Source organism: Solea senegalensis, linkage group LG20 (assembly GCF_019176455.1).
Source record: "Solea senegalensis isolate Sse05_10M linkage group LG20, IFAPA_SoseM_1, whole genome shotgun sequence".
Taxonomy (NCBI): Eukaryota; Metazoa; Chordata; class Actinopteri; order Pleuronectiformes; family Soleidae; genus Solea; species Solea senegalensis.
In genome coordinates this window covers 17,628,673-17,655,524 of record NC_058039.1, presented here as the reverse complement: position 1 = coordinate 17,655,524, position 26,852 = coordinate 17,628,673, and the positions used below count along the sequence as shown (strand labels likewise).

At 43.0% G+C, this 26,852-nt stretch overlaps 1 long non-coding RNA gene across 1 annotated transcript in view; it reads left to right on the top strand.

The window, feature by feature from the left end:
* Positions 1 to 24,374, top strand: part of LOC122786894 — a 50,117-nt gene extending 25,743 nt beyond the window's left edge. Inside the window, exons 2-3 of the long non-coding RNA XR_006362496.1 lie at positions 20,275 to 20,368; positions 24,107 to 24,374. This is a non-coding gene — a long non-coding RNA (uncharacterized LOC122786894). The remainder of the gene's footprint in view (positions 1 to 20,274; positions 20,369 to 24,106) is intronic.
* The last annotated feature ends 2,478 nt before the right edge of the window (positions 24,375 to 26,852 follow it).

Genomic DNA, 26,852 nt, shown 5'->3' with positions numbered 1-26,852 from the left:
ACATAATCATGAAGACATGTCTTTAGATCACCCACTCACAAGATACCATTAGTTTTCCAGCATGTGGTCTTAGCTCCCGTCCAGAGAGTTGTGCTTTCCTGTTGCCTCTCGAGCATCTCAACCCTTCTGCCCACTTTACTCTGCCCTTTTGGCACCAACAAGGCATTTTTAGCTGGAGAACTGACACTCACTGGATAGTTTCTGTTCTTGTGACCGTGCTCTGTAAGCCCTGGAGATGTTTGCATGGAAATTCTGGCAGACCAGCAGTTTCTAAAATACTCCGTCCAGCCTGTCTGACACCAACAACCGTGCAGCAGGTTCCTCTTCCTCGCCCATGTCTGAAAACGCCTCAAAATGTCCACGTGGACTTGTTTCAATCATAAAATGGCCAGAAAATGTCCTGTGAGTAAGTGCTTATGCCCATTTTTCCAGATTAGCTTTCAATATCTGGCAGTTATTCACAATGTGCTGCATGCTATGACGGTGTATTAACAATTTAAAATGAAGGGCAACACTGTCGTTGTACACGAACACCAGATTGTTAAGTTTGAAACATATTTTAAAAAGTCTTTGTCTCAATGTTCAGGCGTTTTTCCAACTCTCTCTTCTCTGGTGACAAAGACGCTGATTCGCCGGCTTCCTGCAACAGCGCAAGTGAAATCACCGCAATAACCAGACATTTGTTTTGACGTGTAGCTTCTCAGCTTTTCAGAAACAGTTGGAATTGTTCCGATAGCACAAACCGTGGCGTGATTACAGTAATGCAAAGTGTGCCGTCGTCGATAGGTTCGGTGTTTAAGGGTTAATGAGAAGCAGGTGTGAGAGGTGGACCCAATGAAGTGAGCGTGTCACGACCGCCATGGGTGTCAGACTTTCTTCAAGCACACGTCGTGCGCACACACTCCACAGCAAGAATGCCTTTGGGTTTGCTTTGTCATTATCAAGTAACAAATGACCTTGCGAGTGGCTGCTTCGTTAAAATGGAATGTGTTTTTCAAAGCCGGAGGGAAAAGACGCCGCAAGTGTCAGTCAAGGCTGAGGAAGTGGAGACATTCTCTCTGCGCTCTTGTGCGTGGGGAGTTTATGTTTATATTTTCGCCGTGCAGGTCACCAAGCACGGAGTGAAACGTGTCCTTGAAATGGCCCTTAAAATTCTTTTAATTCCTCATAAAACAGATGGTTAACTTTTGCAAATCCCAAGTCAAAAATTGCCCGCTAAGACAGCCACACCTCTTTGTCCAATGCGTGTCCATGGTAGTGTTTGCCAGGGCAGAGAGAGAGCTATATAGTATACATATATATATATATATACGTATACATATATATATATACATATATATATATATATATATATATATATATATGTATATATATATATATATATATATATATATATATATATATATATATATATATATATATATATATACATATATATATACACACACATTTTAATATAGTCTGTTAGGGTCGTTGTAATGAATCATTTGTTAAACAAATCCTTGCACTAAACCCTGATAAAAGAAACAAGGTATTTGCCTGGAAATGATTCAAAATGGCCAAGAAACATATTTCACAGGGACAATAAAGACGTAATAAAACAAAAACACTCATTAATAATGGAGAGTTATGTTTTGAGTCCTGAAATTGAAATATGTAGCCTTTGCTGATATAGAATAGTAATAATTATAAATGATCATCATCTCTATCGTGATCAAAATGATTGTGATTCCTATTTTACTGTCATAACTGGGAAGCCTTATATTGGCTTAGACATAATAGATAAGACAATATACATGTCTTTAGATTAAGATTCAACTTTTTTTTGTCCCCCACAAATAAGAGTATACTGTATTTTTCTCCTGGCACACATGCAATACCTTCAAGACCCACCAGTGGGCCACGGGCCACACTTTGAGGATCAGTCCAGGAGCTGATTGAATTGATTACATTTCCTGCAAGAATGTGTCATATGGCATAATTAGGAATTATGCCATATGTCGTTCGTGTCCCTCCCTGCCGTTGCACAGAAAGCGTCTATTGTTTGTGAGTTTGCCTTCAGCACCTCTGAGTGTCAGAACAAGGATCAGGTCTCAGGCACGCACAGGAGGATTGGCACCGCTAATGGTGCCAAAGGCTGGATAAACACCACTAAGATTTCCAGGAGATTTCTTGAAAGTTGCCGTCCTTGCTAATTTTTTTCTAGGTCGTGTGCTGAGAGAGAGAGAGAGAGAGAGAGAGGGAGGAAAAAAGAGAACGTAAAACAAACCAACCCTCTGAGTGAAACCTGTGTTGTGATCACCAGATTATAGCTGAGGCTAAATCTGTAAACTCTGCCCCCAAAGTGTTTTTGCCATGTAATTTAGATTATTCTGATTAATATGTGCTCTTTATCCTCACTTTCCATTTCCCGGGACCTGGTTTCATCTCAGAGTCCAGTCTGAGGGTCAGGGCGGCTCCACCGGGTCAATCAAATCACAAGAAGAGAGAATACAATTTTTATTTTATTTTTTACAACATGCTACTCACCATTCTTTGTGCTTCTTTTTTCACCCTGCGTACACTTTAATGTGTCCTCCACACACAAATGTTAAGGGGGGGATGTGGTGAGATAAGGGGCGGGAGGAGCCAGGCCGTGTGGCCAAAGATAGCCCGAGGTCCAATATGTCACCATATGTGCGAGGAAAGATGCCTCAGGAGTTTGGTTGTTTTTGTGTGTTATTCTTTTCTTACTTCACAACACAGCACTTGGTGGTGAAAATGAATTATCTCATGTGGGAATAATCCACCTCAGCAGGTATAATCCCGGGGTAATCTATGGCGCTTGATAACATTTGGGAAACCTTTGGAGAGATGTCGTGATTTTCATCATCACCTTTGACCCTGTTTATTGTTAAATTGGCGGCTCCATGACAGACGATGGGAGCCACACTTGATTCCAGTGAGTGCAGTGAGGGCGGAGATGATGTCAACTAACAGCACAAATAATATTCAAAGCAAGAAATGACTCACTTCCACATGCAGCACAGGCAGAGTGGCTCAGTGGTTAAGACCGGTGTGCAAGAGACATCATGGTCGCAAGTTCAACTCCACTCCTGGCAGGTTGTACTCAATTCCCTTGTAATGTACTGATCCCATGTTCACGCAGGTCACAGTTGTATAAGCATCCACACGTTATCTACTACAAAGATATTTAATAATATTTTCGGGCGCCTGCTTCTTCGCATGAAAACAAACAAAAACAGCATCTGTCCGGTGGTTTCCGCTGCCAAAAGCTACTGCTGCTGCAGAGCCTGTGGTCTTCAACGGAGACGGAGCAGACGTGTTGTTGTTTAAAAAAACAAATATATGGTTTATGGTTAGAGACATTTTATTAAGTTACAAAGATGTGGTGGCTTTTCTTAATCTATGCATTAAACAACTGGTTACCTGTAAGCCTCAGTGGATTAAAGTAGAGCTGAAACAATTACTCTATTAACTGATCATGAATCAATCAGTCAACCATTTTGATCATCGATTACTCGGTTTGAAGCTTTTTTTCATGATTAAAACAAGATTTTTGATTGTTTTAGCTTCTTACATGTGAATATTTCTGGTTCCTTTGCTCCATAAAACAAAACTGAATCGTGTTGGTTTGTGGACAAAAACAAGACATTTGAGAACCTTGTTATTTCGTGGTTTGACAAACACCGATCAACATTTTTTAATTATTCGATGAATCTAGAAAAGAATCGACAGGTGAATCGATTCTGAGAATGATCGTAAGCTGCAGCTCGAGATTTAAGCTTCTTGTCTGTGTATGAAGAGATAAAAACACTGTAAACCCCCAAATTGATGTATTCCTTTCAGTCAGAACTGAAGCATGCTGGTGTTTCATGCCATGTACTGAATGCTAAACATGAGCTAACAATCCTAACAAAATTCTAACAATCTTATCTCCACCCCGACATGATTTCCTTAATGCCCTTTTTTTAGTTTTGGCAGAAAAAAACATTCTGAGAAATGGCGGCAGCTCCAGGCAGAGCTTTATTCTCGTGGCTCTCTCGTGTATGTTAGGTCCAGATTCAAATAAAAAATCAGTTACAGATGCTTATCTTATCTTTAAAGAAAGAAAGAAAGAAAGAAAGAGCAAACAGGGCGAGTGTATTAAAGAAAAAAAACAAGCTTCTGTGACAACATAATGATCCGTGTCCGTCAGATGATCTGTGCGACTTACAAACACCCAGAGGCCAAGCTGTCGGATGCTGTGAGACGCCTTTCATTTGGTTGACGTTGCTGTACATTTTTATGGTTTGAAAAGAGTCTCTTTAACGTGTCTTATAACGTTCCCTTGTCATCAATCTGATGCTCCACAACTTTTCACCACAGACACGAGTCTGCTCGTTGCCGTGGTCAGAGGGGAGTCGTTTTCCTGACGCGTGGAAAAGATGTTGGGATGAGTCACTTTTGTGAGTGACACCGTTTATGTTTATGAACAGCGTGTGGCTGTGCTTCCTTTTTGTCAATTCCATTCTCTTAAAGCTCAGAGTCAGATTTTATTCAGACTAACATACCTGGATAATGTGATTCATAGTCCGATTACTCCTGCATGTATGCGCTCATTCGGACTGGAGTCGGACTTCGCATGCACCAAAAACTCCTCCCCGCCCTTTGACCCGGAAGTAGAGGGTGTGGACGTACAAACTGAAAGTACTGTTGTCCGGAAATCTTACAGCGGCGGCGTCTTCCTTCAGACAACACAACAACCGCAAGACCAAATGCTCTAGCTCTAATTTGTGTCCCGATTAACTTATACAGCCGGTACGAAACGTACAGAACCACAGCGCGATCCATCTCACCAGCAGCAGGAAACTGCTCCACACATAGCTCCACATGTGCCGTACCATTACTCTGGTAACCCAAAGGGAAGGCTGCCCCAAAAATGGAACGGTTGGGGCTGATTATTTTGCTCCTTTTCCTAATGGAAACGCAAAAAAAAAAAAACGTTCCACTTGGTGGAAACACGGCGTACCTTTGCGTACCAGGAAGGTCGTTGTTGTTGTTGTTGTGCTCGCGATCAGCAGTGCTGTCACTAAAAACACCAGACTCCTCTGTTAAATATTGAGATTTTAGACGTAATTGTTGGAGATTAACCCACGTTTTTTAGAACTGATCTACAGTTCAGCGTTGTTCTGCTTGATTCTTGGGTCCTGTGATGACACTGTGAACAATCAGTGGCCGGAGCTGGTACTAAAACAAAGTACCTGGTACCAGGTACAATGCTAGAGGAGACGGAAACACGCCGTAAACTTCCGATTCAAAACATGCTCAAAGCATGGCTGGTTACTTCATTCCGGCTGCTTTAAGAAACGTGGTGGTGCCAGACGACGGCCTCCGTAAAGCAAGGCACATATAAAACATATAAAAGTCTTGTTTTAACGCAAAGGAAAACCAAACAATGGGTCGCGTATTCAATGTCTGCCAATACATCCTCCCTAAATGTTACACACTGGACCTTTAACGCATGAACATATTCATATTAATAGGCCCTTGCAGGAGGCAGTAAATACTCTCTAATGTGTTATGCGAGCACTGCTTAGCTTTCATCTTTGGTGGATAATTCCTGCAGCAGTACATGCATCTTGCATGTAACACTTCCACCCATCGCGTGCCCTAGTTTGAATCTAGGGTGGATCAGTGTGTCCTGTGAGCAGCTACACGATGTACATTTTCTAATTTAGTATGCACATGCACCAAATATAATGTTGTTTATTTTTTTATTTTTTTTTTTTTAACTCTTCTTTGTTCCTGTAGCAATAGTGATTTGTTTGTACTGCCTAATTAATTTGTGTAATTGCTAAAAGCTGAAGAGAACCTAACTTATCGATCCGTGTTTCCTCTGCAGAGTAGAACGTTATCTTGATGCTTCAGGTTAAAGAGGAGCTCTTGGAAGGCTTCAGTGCCCACGATGGCGAGCAAAAACTGGGTCACGGGGGAAAGCGGAGACGGCCATGGAAACCTAGCCGTCGCCGTGGCAACTGCACTGTTGACAAAGCAATTAGCTCATCTCGGCACGTTCTGCCGTATTTTGGCGATTGATAATAGATTTTTTTTTTTTAAAAAGTGAGGCTAATTCCTCTGTGACTGGCTCCCTGCAGTGGAGATATTCCATCCTCCCCCTCCTCCCCCTCCTCCTCCTCCTCCTGATTCTGGTGGGAAAACCGTGGATCAGTTCACCACAATGTACAAAGTTTTATCGATTCAACTCTGTGAGGTGAAATGTGAAAAGCAGCAGTTACTGTGTTTTTAGCAAATGTTATTGAGGCGCCAAAGAAGCTGCTCATTAGAAAAACTACTCTGAATTTCTAATTAAAACAAAAATATAATGTCTTTAGTTACCTCGCAGGGAATGCAAAGGATTGACACAGACATGGTCCTATTAACGGCACTTTTCCACAATAGTTCTAGCCCGACTCGGCTCGGCTCTACTCCTAATCCCATGAGGGGTAGTACCTGGTACCTGGTGCTTGTTTTTTGGCACCTGCTCTGTTTCCAGGTGTTCTGAGCCGATATTAAAATTATGACGTCAACACGCTGCCGGCCACTGATTGGTCGGAGAGCGTCGTCACTGGAAGAGTCACGAGCGCGACGTCCGACACAAGAATCAAACCCGAACTGTAGATCAATTAAGGCCTTGGTAGACTTCATCAACGGTGCACAAAGAGCGGTCGGCGATACTGTATGTGATGCACAATTTGAAGTATACCAGGGCCTTTGAAGAGACTTAAAAACCCTGAAAACATGCGTTAACCTCCAACATTTAGCAAAGGAAATGTCTAAAATCTCAATATTTAACAGAGGGGTCTTCATATTCAGAACTCCTCCGACACAGTTAAAAGACAAGGGTGACGTGAGGGATATTCACCTGCAACGTGCAACTTCACCAGTAAATGTTGCTAAGTGTAAATACATTGTGTGCTTTTAAGTATTTCCTTTAATAAATTCCAACTCCAAAACAAATAGGGTATAGCCACATGAAAGTGAAACGCCTTTATATACATTTATTTTTGCTTTATGTTTGTTTTATCAGTGCAGTGCATATATAATGCTGGAGGTGAATGCTGGGGAAACTGATGCCAAATATACCTATCATTTAATTGATCTCTCTGAGGGAATATAGCTCTGTAAAAGACACACACACACACACACACACACACACACAAACACAAACACTTAGTTGAATGCAGCACAGTAAGACAGGGGCACAGGGAAAAACACTTAAATGCTCAGGGGAAAAAAGATCTAATGTTTCCCTTTATCATCACACAGCAATGTCCACCTCCTGATCTCTTACTATATGTGTGTGTGTGTGTGCGTGGGTGTGATTGCCACAGTATAAAGTACCTTAAAGGGATACTTAAGTAAAAGAAGTTGAAGTCAGTTTTTTTAATAATATTACTTAAATAAAAAGTCTTGAAGTAGATGAAATTTACTGTACTTAAAATGAGGGGTTGTGGGTTCAATTCCTGGCCCCACTAGTCTTTGTGTGTCCTTGAGCAAAGACACTTAACCCCGCGTTGCAGTGCGTGAATGGGTGAAAACTGGTGTGTAAAGCAGCTCATCAAGACTAGAAAAGCTCTAAATACAGACCATAATACCAACTCTTCTTCTTCTAATTTTATTTGGTAGTAACAAGTAACACAGATAGTTAGAGGAAATGTAGTGGAGTACTGAAGTACAGTTACAAAGTATTTGTACTTTTTGTACTTTGTTAACATTACAGCACTGGATTGCCGTGTGTGTGTGTGTGTGTGTGTGTGTGTGATATGCAGGTCACTTGGGTGAATCAGGCTGGACTTGATTGAAACTAGTGGTTAATTCCAGGGCGTCCACTGAGATTAGAGAGAGAGAGAGAGAGAGAGAGAGAGAGAGAGGCGGGGTAAAGGTTAGAGCATGAGAGATGAATTGGCAATAGTCTGTCTGTGTGTGTGTGTGTGTGTGTGTGTGTGTGTGTGTGTGTGGTTATAAAGTGTGATGCTTAATGTAGGAAAGGAGTGAACAGAATACAAAGAGAGAAGAAGAAACCTTTGCATATGTTTGGATTACCAGGCCGATGTGACTTTTTCTCAGCGCTGTGTGGACACAGACATCTGATCTGATTTCAGATTCAGTCACTTCTGATTTTCAAACAGTATTTGTGGTTCACCAGGTTTTCTTTCCAGTCCAAAAAGATGCAGTTTGATAAATTGGACCCAGGTGTGAGAGTGGATGGTTGTTTGTCTCCATGTGGTCCTGTGATGGACTGGACGGGACGACCTATGACCCCGCCTCTCACTCTATGTCAGCTGGGGTTGGCACTAGCGCCCCCTGTGACCCTCATGCGGAGGATAAAGCAGTATAAGACGGATGGATTTGTGTCACTTCAGTGTGTACTCGCTGTCACTTTCATCAAAAGTTAGAACGTGCAGTTTATCCTCAGCATCCAGGTATCCAGGAAGTAGACGTGATAGGACCGCCCACTGCACCGCCCACTCTATAAATAGAGGCATGAACCTCCACTTCCTCCTTTTGCCTCCAAACATTTGAAGCACACTGAGTGTCTTTTCTCTTCATTTGGATTTGACCTTTAAGGATTCATCTAAAGGAAAAATAAGTAACCTTTATCTTTAAGCTTCATCGTGCACAACTTGAAATATTAATGTTCTTATTTCCAAGTATTTATCATGACTTTATGGTGACTTGATTGATTGAGCAATATTTCTGATGTATTTCTTCTCTAGAACCATGGCGTTCACGCCAAACATTCAGGAAAATAAACTGAATGTCCCTGTGGTTTGTGGCTCCAGTCGCGTTCCCACAGGTATTTATACATATCACTTTTCTCATCTTGATGACCACCCAAGAGCTGCTTGAATCTACATCTTTGCCAGTCACCCATTCATGTGCTGTGAGATCTGATGATGAGTTGTTGTTTTGTTTTTGTGAGTTTGTATCTGATGTTCCAGTTTCCAAAAATCCAAATCCATCCCTTAAACTTGATATCACACAGAGGTACAGAGGTACAGAAGATCCGTCTCTTGCAGCGTCTCTCTCACACACTCACACACACACACACACACACACTGAGTGTGAGAGATAATGCCTGACACATTATTATACATGCCATGAATATAATGGATGACGAGTGTGGGTTGAAAACTCTCCCCTAGAGTCTTTGCATTTTTCTGTCTTCCTAAAAGTCGAGCTGTTAAAGAGTCGAGTTGGATTTAATCTGTTGTGGACGTCAGTGACGTGCACAGACATTTGAAAGGACAGGGGCAAAAATTTAAAGCAGGCACCACTAGTATATACAGTCATTTCTCACATGCACCTAACCCAAGAATAATAGTAATAAGAGAAGAAGCCATTTGACAGAACAATCAGCGTTTTTCAAACATCCTAGTTTTATTTGGGATACTTTTATTACCATTAATTTACTTTGCACGCAGACATTACATTGGAAACGTGGTGATAACTTTGTATCAACTTCTCCTGCTTTGTGAGCATCAACTGATTTGTTTTGTTTTTGGCACAGCGCTTTCTCACATGACACGTCAAACCCTCACTGGCGGTTTTATCCGGTGTGGAAATAGAAAAAAATCCTCAGTTTTAAGTGTTGAGCGTCACAAATCAATAAAAAGGTCGGTTCTTAAGTTCTTCTGATCATGCTGACCCTGGTAGTTTTTGGTTTTTGTGGAATCATTTAATGTCTGACGTTTAACAGCACTTAAACTTCAGACATTAAATACTTTTAAAACAATGACATTTTCATAATTTCATCCGGTGACTGATGTTGTTCTGTCGGCTTAAAAATGTGATGTTTTGAAGGAGACAGACAGACAGACAGACAGACAGCATTCTATCAAGTGTGTTCCTCACTTGTTGAGTGGCATAATCACATTACAATTGTAGCTCTCAACTTAAGTGCATGGAAATGTTCTGTGAGCTACAGAAATAAGATTAAATAAAGAAATAAAGATGACTAATTGAGATGAACACTGTAACAAATATTTGACATTGTAACCGAGCGATGAATCAAATTAATCCAATAAATGTGTATTTGTTCACTCACTAAATCAGAGTGAATTTTTAATGGCCGTGGCTTTGAAGCCTTGTACGTCGGACTGTGTGTGTGTGTGTGTGTGTGTGTGAACACAGAGGAAATGGAATAAAGAAAAGTGCAGCAGCAGAGGAAAAATAGCCTTTTTGGCCTTGTGCTAGAAAAGAGGTGAGAGTATTGTGTGTGAGTGAGTGTCGGTGTATTCGGTCAAAGTTAACGCGATGACGTTACAGCGAACTGTGAAAACACAAACACACGTGTTCTGTGCGTCTTATTTTTGAATACTTTAAATAACCAGTGGCCTTCTGCTGCCGTGTCTCTGCAGCGCTGTTCTTCACACAGGAAGTGTGTTTGCTGAGGAGCTGCTCTTGTAGTCGTTATGTTACTTTCAACTGTTCTTTTCAACGCTCTTCTGCGATCAGTTTAGGGAACTGAGAAGTTGGAGTGCTTTTAAAATAAAACCGATCACGCGTGCGCGTTTGTACAAGCATGACCGTGTATTTGCATAAAATCTGTGCTTTTTTTTTTGTTGTTGTTGTTGAAGCTCAACACTCGACAATAAATTACGCTAAATGTCACTTATAAAAATGTCAGATCTGATTGCGTTTTCCATTATTCTTATACTGAACCGAGATCAGCTGCTTCACGTTCAGCTGTTGTGATGCGAGAGGACACGACTCGTGGCAATTAATGTCACACACAAACACCAACGTTGCATCTCTCACTCTCACAGGGAAACTATATTATATTGATATGATATTTAGATAACTGCATCTCTTCTCGTTACAAATCACCGATTGTGTGATGTCATTCGCCTGCTTTTACCCAGGTGTCCCCGTCGTCCTCCCTCATCACTGTGAAAAATTCATGCATCGTCTTCACAGCGAGAGCTGGGAATGATTAAACATTCAGATTCCAACTCTGAAAATGGAGCCTGAAGTGGTCTCTGCAGCTCTGTCCGTCTGTCCGTCTGTCCTCTCTTTGATTCTGTGATTGTTGTGAGTCACGTATCGTGTTTTTTATCTTCATATTACGTTAAAGTTCCGTTCAGATTTCATGTAAGTGCGTGTTTACGCATGGAGACGACAGCTTGATAGACGGAGATAGGAGAGCATGTAGATGGTGTGTGTGTGTGTGTGTGTGTGTGTGTGTGTGTGTGAGTGAGTGAGTGAGTGAGTGAGGTTTAAAATTGTCCTGTGAGGAGAGAGAACTGAGCTGAACTTTTCCAGCTCTGGTTGATGAGGAGTGAAGAGGACAAGCCCGAATAAAAACACTCAAAATTTACGCATCACGCGTTTTTACCTCCTCTGCGAGGACTGTGATGACACACAGGCTCATAACACACACACACACACACACACACACACACACACACACATTTTATGCATGTGATGTAAAATTCATGGAAATGAAGTACAGAAGATGAACAGAGAGATAGGACTGTGGTCAACCAGCACTGTGTTTGTGTACAATATGGTTTTTCACCTGTTTTGGGACCCACTGAAGTGTGTGTTTTATTTATGGCTTTGTGAGGACCCAAGAAATCACATAAACCATACGGAGTGTGAACATTTTGGCTGGTCCTTAGATCTTTAAAGTGTTTTTTTCTGGTTTTAAGGTTAGGGGCTAAGGATTGCATTATGTCTATGATGTGTCCTCACTAAAATATAAAAGTGGACGACTGGACTTGCTTGAGTTGAGTTGAAGACGTTTCACCTTCTCATCCATCCACTCTTTGCCCTTGAATTGAAGTTTTCTGAATCTGAATCCAAGAGGCTTCTTCAGTCCTGGCTAACTTGTGGGAAGAACCAGGTATTTGACCTCTGAGGCTGATACTGGTCTAGAGAGTCGTTAAGTTGAACAATGCAGATCAATGCAGTTGGTTTCTCCTGAGACGAGGTGTGAACGGGTCGTTCAGGGGTCACCTGAGGGCCAGAGTCTGCTACTGTGTGTGTGTGTGTGTTGGACTTCACTCTTACGTGTTTGCTTGTTGATTCTTTTTGGAAGAGAATTGTGTTTGTGTGTGCATCCTCAGTGCATCAGGCAGAGGACAGAGCTTCTTCAGCCTCATCTGTACCCGATTCTAACCCTAAAACCAGGTCTTAACCCCAAAAAAGCCCTTCAACAAAATTTCCCCACAAGGTCAAAATATCATCGCAAAAATATGTTTGTACACACACACGTTTGTGAGGACACGCATAGACATAAACATCACAACTAAATGCCTAATCCTAACCCTAAAAACCCTTAACCCTCAGAAAAGGCCTCCCTTTTTTGGTCCTCACAAAGATACCCATACAAGAACACACACACACACACACACACACAGTCAGAGCAGAGGAAGTTGCTTTTTTTAGACCTAATTTTAAATGTTTAACAACTCTCTCTTTTTTTAAATCATTTAAATTTGGCAAGGTTGTTAGTAACACATTTTCCTGTGGGGGTGACAAAGTCAGCGGAGATAATTTTATCGCTTTTATACGCATTTAAAAGACTGAGCTTCATTGTTCCCCGCAACTCACTCTTTTATTAGAGTAAACGTGGGCACTGTAGTTTATTTTGATGATCTCACACACACACACACACACACACACACTCTCTGTCACTCAGCTGTCAGATCTGCAGCTAAAGTACAGTAAGTTCCCTACTTTATTCTAGTTTAAGTACACGTTTTTATTTGACCATGATGGACAGGAGACGAGACAGAATACCAACTGTATGAGTGGGAAATGGGTTTCAGTCAAATCAGGGTCTAAATTTGTATACATTTGTCGATGGAAGAGTTTTGGTTTTGTTGGATGTGTGGATTTGTGTTTTTGTGGCGGTGCGATTTACAGCTATAGACCTTTTTTCGTATATTTTATAACCTCAATGGAATCACATTAAGACGCCTCACAAATGCATAAGTACTTTTCAGCTGCAAACCACTGTATTTGTGTATAAGTGTTAGCGAAAATTATTAAAAACTCCCTGGCGATGCAGTTGAGGACCTTCTAATGTTAATTATTTATCTGCTCGGCCGTAATAAAAAGTCTTAAAGGGGTGTTTTACTCAAAAGAAAGGAAAAAGAGTCGCACTAAATGGGGCAGAGAGAAGCAAAAACACAGACAAAGCTCATAAATTTGTGGGGTTTTATTTGACATGAGAGAATTGGATAATCTATTAGTGCGCCACTGCTGTTTATCAGCGTCGTATTAAATCCTGACCTCACACGAACTGCACGAATAGCCTCAGATTACTGGCAATGAAGATTAGCCTTTGGAGTTTAATCTCATACAGGTGTAAAACTGTGGAGAAATGACGCGTGTGCACAAACACACACACACACACACATACTGGACGACATGTGACTTCAGCACATGTCGTGTGCACAGACTGACTGACATGTAGCACACAAACGCCGCCACACTCATGTTACCATGGTTGATTTTGAATAGTACAGAGAAGCACAGCTTTACTTTTGAAGTAGAACTGATGAGACTCTTACGCGACAAATCCATTTTAAAGTCAGAAATTGTCACGATAAGCCTGTGAATTCCTCAGCGATGGCCACAAACTTGTGTACTTAAAGGGGACATATTATGCAAAATCAACTTTTTAACCATTTTAATACTGATATTTGAGACTCTGGGGGCCCTACCAGTCGCCAAAGTGTGGAAAAGGAATACTCAGTCATGTTTTCGTGGTTCCACTTAGTGTAAGTATAGGCGATAAAACGCTCGATGTTGAATTCCCTGCGCTTATGACGGCAGCATGCGCATTTCACCGCGAATGTTACCGCCCCACCAGTACGTTTAATTCGCGAGCTCCACCTTAGCTCCACCTTGTCCCTGCGAGAGTGCAGGCGAGGGAGGAAGAGCGGTATTATGTCAACGCGGAGGGACAAGTGTGCTGTTGGTGGCTGCACAGTGGAGCACAGTGTTTTACAGAGGATTTTATATATGAAGCTAATGTGCCGGATAAAGTCAGCAAACGTGTGTTTGTGTGTTCGCACCACTTCACATCAGACTGGGGCCAGCGGTCGCCGTATTTAGTCAGGGGACGTATTTCACCGACGTACAAACACAAATTGTTAAGAAAAGATCACACAGAGCTCATAACTGACCATTCTGACACGTCCTAATTAAACATATTTGTTCAGTACGTCCTCCATGACCGGAGCACAGACTCAGTCTGATACAGTCACATACAGCAGCTGTTTATGCAGCTCGCCGCTGACGATCAGCGGTGGCGATCAGCGGTGCTGCACTCTCTGTGCAGCGGTGCTACACTCTCTGTGTCACCGCTGATCACCAGCGGCGCGCGGCGAGCTGCCTAAACTGCCCGGAGCACCGGTGCTGGTCAGTGGTGGCGATCAGCGGTGCTGCACTCTCTGTGAAAATCAGTTAGGGGCATAGGGACAGCACCGCTGATCGCCACCGCTGATCGCCGGAGCACCGGAGCTGGTCAGCGGTGGGGAGGTCTCCGGAGCACAGTCTCTGGTCTGTTACAGCAACATGCAGGTTACTCAGCTCGCCGCGCGCCGCTGGCGATCAGCGGTGCTGTTCATAAGTGTTTTTGACTGATTTACAGTTCGGCACTGTTCGGCTCGATCTTTATGTAGGACGTCTCTTTCTGTGACGGCACTCTCGCTGTTTTCTGCGCACGCTGCCATGTTGATATTGTCAGAGAACTAGTGGAGGGAGGGGGAGACGAATAGAGCTGTAAAGAGGACAAATCTGAAACCCCCTGGAAGAAGTGGGCGTGTGTTTGCCTGTGTCTCATTTGCATGTAAAGGGACGAGCGTTCTGAAAGGGGCGGGTTTAGCAGGGTTATTGAACTACTATGCTTCTTCATCCTTATGGTATTTTGACCAAAGCATGTCACTGACATGTTCATTAGGACACCAGGGAACTATTTTAATGGGGGAAATAGGGTATAATATGTCCACTTTAAGGTTCAAGAATGCAGCGATGATGCGCAAGTGTTTGTAGCAATGGCCCCTGGGGCATTAGAATGTGTTTGCTGTGATCACTAAGCAATTTACACCTGCTATATATTATACATTGCTCCTCACGCTAACTTGTGTCCTCCAGTTGGGCCACATGCTAAACACATTGAAATGTAAATGCACACACATGACAAATACGAGCTAAACTACATTATACACAACGACAATTATCAAATGATAAATATAAAACATAATCAGTACAATAAAATATGATAAAAACTTGCTACAACTACACTTGATAGTACACTAAAATAAAATAATTAATGGTTATAGCTCTGTTTTTCTTTTAGCCAGCATTTACACTTCTGTTCAGTGTAGTTACAACGCGTCTCCGACCGCCTCCTGAAGTGGTTTTGGCAAATCGGATAACAATCCATCCTCAGGTGTAATTTACACCTTTACTTCAGGCGATTGCAATCTGATCACAGAAAAAGGCTTTTTAACCCTGAGAGCACAAAGCTTTTAGGCTGCTTTATTTTCCCCCATTACTATGTTAAAACATATATACAGAGGCTATAAGAATTGCAATGTGCAATATAGAGCGTCTTCTGTCCTTTTCTTCAGCACAACCTATAGGCAATCGGATGAAATCCTATCATTTGTTTTCATTTTCACAAAGTATATAAATACACATCATCTATTTTGTGACTTCTGTGCTATAAACGCTACAATTGTTTTGTTTTTTGTGATTTTGAGTAAATGATATATGATGAAAAATGACATGTGATGTAAAATGAATCATAACTTTGGTATAAAAGACAATTTTGTATTGATAGTATTTGTAAAGCCTGGAGATGTTGCCTTTAAACACACCCCCCCAGGATGTCCATATAAGGAGTTGTGTATTATGCCCATAGATCCGTGCCGTGGGAGCACAAAGGGTTACTGCCAGGAGTAAAGGGCACCTACAGTATATGCTGTATGGGCTTCCATAGGTGGGCATAAACAGATTAGGTCGTCATATTCCCTTAGAGCCAGATATTGGACAGGGTGGTGGCTCGTATGATTCAAAAGCTCAAACTCAGCACTTCCGTCCTCCAGGGATAGTTTGACCAACTTCTGAGCGGCTCCACTCTTCGTTTAGCCCTCACTTAACACGTGTTTCATCGTCTGATATCTGCACAGCTGTAAACTTGTTGTGGGCAGAGGATACAAACCCAGTGGCTAAAACTTGCTACCCAGAAAACAACAGTAAACAGCAGCAGAGTGCGGAGGTCTCTGCAGATATCAACACTTCATAATCCATAATCAATACTTCTTTCAGGAGAAAAATGCTGCATACTTTAAGTGCATAACTCTATGTCCAATTAACTTTTCTACCAAATCTAAAGAGGTTTTTCACAATGTTTTGAGACGCAAACAACCTTAAAATATACTCGATATCTTTTGCTAAGACCCCCATATGAATCGACATCCACTGGAGATGAATAAATTATTATCAGCAAGACAAACAAATAAACACGAAGCAAAAATAAGTTGACTTAGAGAAGATAAGGTCATCATGTCTTCACATAATTACTGTACAATCAGTGCATTCTCAATCTGTCATGGTGAAATATTAACTAAATATAAACATGCTGGAAATAGCACCAGATCTGTCAAAGCCCTGCAAAACTCCCCGTGTTGTGTAAATCATTGGGAGCAACGTTAATGAACTGTTTGACTGGTTTATACAATTTCTTATAACGGAAAAGAGATAAAAACGTTGTTGTTGTTGATATTATTCTGCCTGTGTTTGAGCTCTGAGAAGAGAAGACAGACTGACAAGACTGAGTGTATACTTATTATTTTCTACGACATCTCACTGGACTTTTCCCAACATTTATTATCCTGCCACATGAAAACAAGATAACCTTTTCATTCATTCATTGTTTACCACTTTATCTTCCACAGGAGAGTCGCAGGGGGCCACACGGTTGGCGTAGAGCTTAGCACTCTTACTTCTGCAGCAAGAAAACCCAGGTTCGCGACCCGGTTGGAACCAGGGCCTTTCTGCATGGAGTTTGCATGTTCTCCCCGTGTGTGTGTGTGGGTTTTCTCCGCGTTCTCCAGCTTCCTCCCACAGTCCAAAAACAATATATAGGGATTAGGCAAGATGGGTTATTTGTCTGTGTGTGTGTCTGTGATACACTTGTGAACTGTCCAGGGTGTGACCCTGTCTATCGCCCTATGTCAGTTGAGATTGGCACCGCGACCCTCAGGGGGAGAATAAAGCAGTAGAAGATGGACAGATGGAGGATGGATGAGGGTCACATGACCGCTGGTGCCAGTCCCAGCTGACACAGGGTGAGAGGACACCGTGGACAGCGTGTTTGGTACGGCAGGTTATTTTGGTACAATAGTATCCCCAACCTTTCCATTTTTCAAGTACCCTGTAATGGTACGGTACAGTATGGGTGGAGCTAAACCCACGACCGGCAGCCGATTGGGCGACAGAAAAGCGCCACTCCCTAGCGACTGGAGTCTATTCGTAAACAAAGCTTGACGTCTTGTTGTGAAGAAAACAGCCACAAATCGCTGTTGTCGTTCGTTGTTGGCGCACGGGTACGACGTCACGCTACACTGACGCGGCCATCGAGCATCGAACTGGACCATGATGGAAACGCCCCTGATGAACTTTAATGGACTCTGTGTTTTAGGACTGCAGGAGAGAACCAGAGAACCTGCAGGATCCAGTTTTTTCAACTGGGTCACAAACTCGGGCCTTTTCTAAACATCATTAAACTTAAGGACGCAAAACCAAACGGTCGCGGGTGATGAAGCTATAATACTGTAGAGGCCTGCGTGAGGAAATCAAGCGTCTGAAGATGTCATAACCCTATGCAATAACACCCTCGTAAATCACCCGCGTCCTACATGCACAGTGTGGCCGTTTTAATGAGGGCCCTCCTGTTCGCCCCGTGACTGCGACTGATAGAGTTGTGACCAGTGGCTGAACGCAGGGGTGAATCGACCACTGTGGCCAACAGACAGGGCCGTATTGTTCACGGCGGACCGAAACAATAGCCGCTCTGTCGGAGGGGATCATCTGTTTTCTTGGCTAGTTGGCCCACTAATAAGGCTACTTATGCTCAGTGATAGTGCTGGAGCTGGGTCAGAGACAAATACACAGATGAGGCTGGTGTGGGCATGTGTGACAGTGGAGGGTGTGGTTTCATATATGTGTGTGTGTGCAGGTATAGAGTTGGACGTGGAGTGATGCAGAAACACACACACACACACACACACACACACAAGTAAAGGCTGTGAAAATATCACTGCACATTCACCTTTAACTGTCCGACACTATCTGGAAAAAAAAAACAAAAAAACACTTACATGTCTATTGACAGGAAAAGGTGAGAGAGGGAATCAAAGAGAGAGAGAGAGAGAATAAGCACACGCCCAACATTTTCCAGGTCAGCCCAAATGCCCCCGGGCTAAACTTGCCGTTCTGTCACTGTTTTTCCTTCTCCCTTTTCCCCCTCCTTTCATCCCCCACCTCCCCTCCCTCTCCCTCTCTCACCCAGGGGCAAAGTCGAGCTGCAACAGGATTCAGCCGTTGCCATGGAGACCAGAGAGACGGCGCTGCCATGGCAACGAGGCATCGCTTGCTCCAGTGGAGAGCTGCTTCATCTGTGTGTGTGTGTGTCTCTACTTCTTCCTCCATCGGCACTTCATCACTCACTCTCCACTACGTTTATTTTGTGTGTGTCTCGTTCACTTACCTTTCCCCTCTGTGCGGTCGTTCTTTGCCTCTTTGTGTCTCCTCCACACATTTTATTTATTCACCACAATAAAAGACTCTTTCTTTTCCTTCTCGTGTCTCCTCCACTTATCTTCCCCCCCCTCCGTACGTTCATTCTCGAAGCTAAAAACACAGCGTTCCTCACAGGTAGAGCAGGGCCAAACACTTCAGCACACACATCGGAGCTCATTCCTTCATTGTGTGGCTTGAAAAAGAGGATTTTTCCCCCCCATTTGGATCCAATCAAACAAGCTCAATTGACACACTTTCAATTAACTCAAGAGTCCGAGATAAAGGTCTACAGGAAATTGTGTTTGTGTGAGGCGGGAAGTGAATTCTCAGCTTTCTTCAATGAGTCAATGAAGAAAGACAACACAGACTGTATGTCAGTGTAGTTGTGATGTATCAGCCAATAATCCTCGCCTTGCTCTAAGAATCATTATATAAGAAAAAGAAAGTCTTTTATAAGAGATCAAACCTAACGTGTCAATTTAAGTCATTCAAAGCAGAACATAAATTAAAACTGCGCCGATCTAACGCAAAAGGAAAACTTTGATTTAAAGATTACTCATGTAAAATTGGTGTATAATGTTGTTCCGTGTGAATGTTTGTGAGAATACGTATCACATCTTTGATAGAATTGTCGATTTACGCGCGTATACAAACATAAACCTCTGTTCTGACACAGCTCTCAGACACAAATCTGCTTCGATTGTGAATCTAAACTGGATCGAGCAAGGACGAGGGTGGTAAACCAGATTTGGACTGACTTGAGCATTGATCCACGCGTACATGGTTGATTGTAGGAGTGTGCTACAGTGTCGCTGCTTCTTTAGTCTGTAGAGAGAGAATTGTTCTGTTAGTTTGACTAAAACTGTTATTTTAAGATACATTTTAACATTTCAGTCCAACTGAAATTGTAATCAATTGAATTTTGGACAGTAAAGTTGGACAAACACTTCCACAAAATGTGATTTTGAATTCAACTACTACAGCATGTTAGTTAGTTAGTTAGTAATAATAATAAACTTTATTTGTATAGCACCTTCCATACAAGTATTGCAGGTCAAAGTGCTTCACAATAAAAGGAAAATAAAAGTTTAAAAAGCAAATACAACAGTAAAATAGTAAAACCTTTAGATAAAACAAAAGGTGCAAATAAAACAGTAAAATACAACACAGAGTGGAATAAAATGGGAAAAGACGAGAGTCAAGAGGTTAAAAACCTGTTTTAACGTTAAAATAAACTGAAATTGCAAGTAAAACACGACAGTGTGAAATAAAGAGGAGCGAGTTGAAGGCTAGAGTAAAAAGACAAGTTTTAAGTTGGTTTTATTTCGTTTATTTAGTCAGTTATTGAGTCAGTTTATTGTGCCCTTGGGGGAATACGTTTTCACAGCAGTTTCTGTGCATCTGCATGTCTCACTTTGCAGAAAATCATCATAAGAAAAACATATATCTGGCTTTGTGTTGTTTCAGGTGGACATGGCAGAAGATGGAAACAATCTTTCAGTCGGAACAGAGTAAAAAACTGAAGCTGGTCTGAAAACCTGGAAAGGCACAGAAATCAAAGGTAACTGCAACAGAAACATGTTTTTGAGCCAATATGGCCCATGGTGAGTGGTCCATGGTGATTGGTCCATGGTGACTGGTCCATGGTAAGTGGTCCATGGTGAGTGGTCCATGGTGATTGGTCCATGGTCCATGTGAGTGGTCCATGGAGACTGGTCCATGGTGAGTGGTCCATGTGACCAGCCCATGGTGATTGGTCCATGGTGATTGTTCCATGGTGACTGGTCCATGTTGATTGATGGTGAGTGGTCCATGGTGATTGGTCCATGGTCCATGGTGAGTGGTCCATGGAGACTGGTCCATGGTGAGTGGTCCATGTTGACCAGCCCATGGTGATGGTGACCGCCCATGGTGACCGGTCCATGGTGAGTGGTCCGTGGTGACTGGTCCATGGTGACTGGTCCATGTGACCGCCCATGGTGACCGGGTCCATGGTGAGTGGTCCATGGTGACTGGTCCATGGTGAGTGGTCCATGGTGACTGGTCCATGGTGATTGGTCCATGGTGACTGGTCCGTAATTGGTCCGTGGTGAGTGGTCCGTGGTGACTGGCCCGTGGTGACTGGTCTGTGGTCCGGGTGACTGGCCCGGTGACTGGCCCGTGGTGACTGGCCCGTGGTGACTGGCCCGTGGTGACTGGTCCGTGGTGACCGGCCCATGGTGACCGGCCCATGGTGACCGGTCCATGGTGACTGGTCCATGGTGACCGGTCCATGGTGACTGGTCCATGGTGACCGGTCCATGGTGACCGGTCCATGGACGGTGCTCGAAGAAGCAAAAGTCATGCAGACGTTTATGAAAATGCCACGATTGTTATTTTGAGCTCCGCCACTGAAGTCACTCCATCATATCCTTCACTCCCACCTCCGCCTCGCTCCACACCTCCTCACCATGACATGCAGATGACATTTGATTCAGTTTGCCCTTTCGAGCGTTTTGTGTCTCAACATGCACTTATCCTATATTATGACAGACCCCCACCACCGTCTCTCTGCTCATCCATCACAGGACTGATGGACTGATGGACGAGGAGTGTCAGCGCGCGTGTGTGTCACCGCGTACAGCGTTTGACACTTGCCGTGAGGTCGCTTATTTATTGCTCCAAAGGCAGGGTTTTGGTAGAAAATGAGCACAACAGTGGGAGTCTGAACTTATAGATTATTTATGTGGCTGTCAGAGACTCTCAGCGTCACACACAGCTGGGTGGTGGGTTAAAGGGAAGTATCTCTCTCTCTCTCTGTGTGTGTGTGTGTTTGAGTTTGTGAGAAACAGCAATCTGCTGAAAGAAGAGTGGAGCGGAACTCGTCCTCAGAGCCCCAAATCTTCGCTGTCTGCATCTTATCATTAAGTGATATACGCTCTGACAATCCAACGCGTGGTCTTCACACTCTCACACGCACACCGGAACACTCAGGTGTGGCTGAAAAGGTCGCCTCTCTGTCACTCCTCATACATCAACCATGAAGCGTTGGCTCACTCAAGTGTACGCGCCTCCTATAGCCGACACAGTATAGACTTTTCCACCGTAGTCTGCTCATTTTTCCTCCACCCAAAGCTGCGTTTACTGTGTACTCTCCTCACCTCCACATACATCACTAATGGATGATATGGATTTCTACACATACATATATATATATATACAGTATATGGTGCCGTTATTGACAGAGTCCTATCGGAGCCATTAACAGGGAACATAGTGACACATTTATAGACGTCCTGCTGGCCTCTCCGTGAGCGCCATGTAAAAGTCATTTATAAAAATCACTGACTTTTATTGGGTTCACGCTAAAAACACAGAGGAACGGCAATAACTTGAAACTGCATTGACCCACAATCCACGTTACCTACAGGAACTGCATGTGAGGATGCAAATGTCTGAATGAATCACTGAAGTGGACACTTTACCCTGTCAAGGATTGTGCACTGTCTGATTCAACCTGTGCTGTGTGTCTGAGTGGGAGTGAGTCACTTTTGGTAGTGGATTCACGAGTGAATAATCTGGAGTGGCTCAGTGGTTAAGACCCTACCTTGTGTACCAAAGACATCATGGTCGCAAGTTCGATTCCACCCCTGGCTAATTGTACTTGATTCCATTGTAAGTCGCTTTGGATAAAAGCGTCTGCTAAATGACATGTAATGTAATGTAATGTAATAATCAGGTGCACTGATGACATTTCTGTGCCGCAGGTGCTATCATGTGTCATATGTACGGTTGCTGACAGGGACAAACGCACTGCAACGACCCAAAACACACGCAGGAGGAGAAACGAGCTGCATATTCACAAACGCCACGGATTCAAAAACACACACAGAAGCGAAAACACACACAAACTCCAAAACACACAGGACAGAAAACACACACAAACTCCAAAACACCCAGGACAGAAAACACACACAAACTCCAAAACACCGCCAAGTCCCAAACAGTTGTGTTTGCCCCTCTCGGCCGACAGAAACGACAATGGAAGCGTTCTCAAAAATGGAAGTGCTTGGGTCTGTGGGAGCGCTTTTTCGCTCCTGCGTGTTTTGGGGTTTATGTGTGATTTGAGGTTTGTGTGTGTTTTCTGTCTTGCGTGTTTTGGGAGATTGTGTGTGTTTGCTGTCCTGCGTGTTTTGGGAGTTGTGCGTGTTTTGAGGTTTGTGTGTGTTTTCTGTCCTGCGTGTTTTGGGGGTTTGTGTGTGTTTTCTGTCCTGTATGTTTGGGGCTTTGTGTGCGTTTTCACTTCTGTGTGTGTCTTTGTTTTCGTTTGTGTTTGTGAACATGCAGCTCGTTTGTCCTCCTGCATGTGTTTTGGGTCGTTGCAGTGCGTTTGCCCCTGTCGGCCACCGTACATATGACTCCTGTTAACTAAATCCTGCTGGCCAATGACAACAACAACCATGTGTTGTGTGAAGACGTGACAGAGGTGTCCAATGTCTTAAAATGTGATTATTAATACCAAAATCACAACTAAGTTAGCTTTGTGTAATTGGAAAAAAATACGCTTTTCTGGACAGAAATGATGTAGAATGACTTGTGTGCTGTCTTTTTGGAGCAATACTGTCTGACCTGAGAGACTTTCTTAGGGTTTTCACCAGGTTGTACAACATGTTGACAAGCCTGATCAATATCAGTGGCCCGGTTTGTCCTTTCTCCTCATGTTTAACAACTTATTTCCAGTTTACAGTCAATCCAAACTGTCTCTGCTCCAACTTACAGATACAAACACCTTCGCTCGAGCTCACTGCGTACACACACACACACTCACACACTCACGTTTACATACACACGTCCATCTCTACAAACGCACAACAACAAAATGCCGACACACGCGTGCATGCGTGCCGCCCCCCCTGCTAGGCGTCTAAATAAAAATCCGCCGACTACACCGGATGTGCATCATCGGTCGTCATGGTCACTGAAGAATATTCTTCAGGGGTTGCCAAGGCAACAGGTTGGGGGGAACTCTTCGCCAGCCCTGTCACTGGTATCAGTGGAGGGAAGTGGATGAATGCCAATAACTGTGTATATGTTTACAGTGTGTGTGTGTGTGCGTGTGTGATTGACAGTAATGCAGTCAGTTAGAGTGCTGCAGCAGTTTAATGAGCGACTGAGTGGACAAGTGGATGAATCTTTGTGATGAAAAGCAGCAACTCTTAAACTAGAACCTTTCTGCTAAAGCAAGCACACGCACACACACACATACACACACTCACTCACTCACTCATCTTTTATGGCTTTGTTTTATGGGTTCATGCAGCAGCGCCTCCTATCAAAAAAAACAACCGCCTTTCATTCAACATGTACGCAGAGACGGGGCATGAGGGAGAAGAGAAAGTAGGACCCAGTTGCCATGGCGATCCAATCAGCTTGAAACATTTGGTCTGGTGGGTTGCTGTGAGCGTTTCTTACCTGCATTATAAACACGTATACAAACATGGAGACGCATTTAATCTGCACATGACTGGACGTTTAATGAACTGTGGCTGCAACACTTATGTAATTATGTATCTATCTTTCCACCATGAAAAGTCTTTCTTTTTTATTATTATTATTATTATTATTATTATTTGTTGTGCCTAAATCTCATGTGCTTTTTTGCCGTTTACTAAATAAATTATTGTGAGGAATCTTTGCTGCTGCTTCCAATCTTTCTTTCCTCCCTCATTTGTTTTGTCCCTTCACTGCTTCTCCTCACACTCCTCCTCCTCCTCCTCTGTCCCTCTCTCTTTCTCCTGCCCTATATTCCCTCTCTAATCTGGTCCAGTCTGACTTTTTGTCTGACTTCAGTAATCTTATCGGGGCAGATGGCAAACACACACAAACACACACACACTCACACAGAGAGATGTAAATTCACTGTACATTCTCACTCTTTCCGTGACCCAGATTGGCCATGAACTCGGTGATGATGTCAGCGTGTCCTCTCCACACACACACACACACACAGAAACACTGCCGTCCCACTTAATGTATAATATTACAGTGTTATTCATAGTATAGAGGCTTCAAACTACATTAATATCTGTTCATATAACAAATACTGTGTATCCACTTCCTGCCTCTGCGCTGGGAGAGTGGACACCTTACTGTATCAGTGGAGGATGATGCTGTGTCTGCATAGTGTGCACTTTATTTTATAACACAAGATCAGTCTTTAACCATTAGATTTCACGAGTCTTACGTGGGCGACGGCAAAGCGTCGGCTTTAAGACGAACCACTTCATAACAAACCGGCCACAACTTTAGGCAAAGCTGTTTATAGCTGCTCCAAATGGACAGTAAAATGGAAAGTTGTGTGACATGATGAATCGCACCAAATGGAGATAATGGAAGGAGGCGCCTTTTTATACGCGTTCTCTTTGAATTCGTCCACGTCGTTGCTTTCAGTTGGAAGCATGGACAGCATTGAACATAGACTTTGCTTTTTCTCCCACGTGTCAGCGGCCTTCATTAGATGTTTATACACCACAGGTATATAAACTGAAACCAGAGGTTAGGTCCACAAAGGGTCTCCCTACTGAGGAACCAGCTTGTCCTGCTGCCGCTATACTGCTGACACTGTTACAGAGCCATAGCTGGACATGGCACATCTCTTTTAATGGCGTGATAAATAAGATGTAAATGTTTTAACAAAGACCTGAGTATGAGCTGAAGCCTTGTACTTGTATTTGTCGTCCTTGGAAGAGGGGATTTTTGGAGGTATCCACCTGTTGGGCCCTTTGTTACTGACTTATTTACTAATTATTAATGAAGATACTTAAGATAATTTGACTTGTTTCAAGGTAAAAAAAAAAATCCTGTTTCAAGAAAACTTAACAACTGCCATTTTTTCAGTATTTTCAGTCCCAGCCTCTGACAGAAGTGGCATCTGAATTTGAAACCATAGCTTATGTATTTTTTGTGATTTAATAACACTGTCATACATTGGCACGTTAAGCACAGTAAAACAATCCAAGGTTTCCCTTCTGATTCTCTGTAAGAAGAGGAGAACCTGAGCGGAGGAGCGTCAAAGTCAACGATATAAAATACCTCGCTGATGGACGACGGACTTATTAGTCTTGTGGTTGCACTGTCCAGACAGAAGTAATCAATCACTGGATCATTTGTGCGTGTGTGTGTGTGTCCTCCACTGGTTTGAAGAAGAAGTCGTGGACCTAAGGTTTCAATCTGATAAATGCTGAACAAGGACATTTACAACCCTTCTGCTGCACGTGTACATGAGTCCAAAAATAGATTGTTTGATAATGAGCAGATGTTGTTGGTTAGATTTTAAATTTGTAAAATGTGTTATTATGCTGTGTGACTCTATACACATACCTATAGTGTGCGGGGGCCTCGTATGACTCAGTTTGTTTATACAGTGCCACCATGGAGGCAGGTAAAAACTTGGGAAGGCTAATGTCAGTTTCAAGCCGGCGCTATCTCCATCAAAGTTAGTAAGTACTGGATTCTGTACCTGATATGATATTAAGTTTTTTTAGACAATAGTATGTTTTCCTTAAGAAACCTTGTTGTCGGTGACCAAAGTTGTCCTTGGTTGCAGTTTGATAAGAGATTTAAAAGGCTGATATGGATTATATGACTTTAAGGCAAAAAAGATGTCCCTGTAAATGAGTAAACCTGTTTTTTCAGGTAAGGAGTTTTCACTTTGTTAATTTGTTGTTATGTTAACCTGGCTGCCGCCACAGTGGTTAGTAGTGGTTGCCTCACAGTAAGAAGGTGTTCGATTCCCAGTCTGGAACCTTTCTGTGGGGAGTTTGTCTGCGTGGGTTTCCACCATCACGACACGTATGAATGGTTCTCTAAAATGACACTGAAGATGCTTCTTTTCTTTCCTATAATAAAGGTCAGACCATCCATCCATCTTCTACCGCTTTATCCTCCATCTGAGGTGTCTTGGTGGGGGCGCTGGTGGTGCCAATCCCAGCTGACCTAGGGCAAAAGGCGGAGTCACACCCTGGACCTGCATCACGAGTCCATCACAGGGTCACACATGGACCACA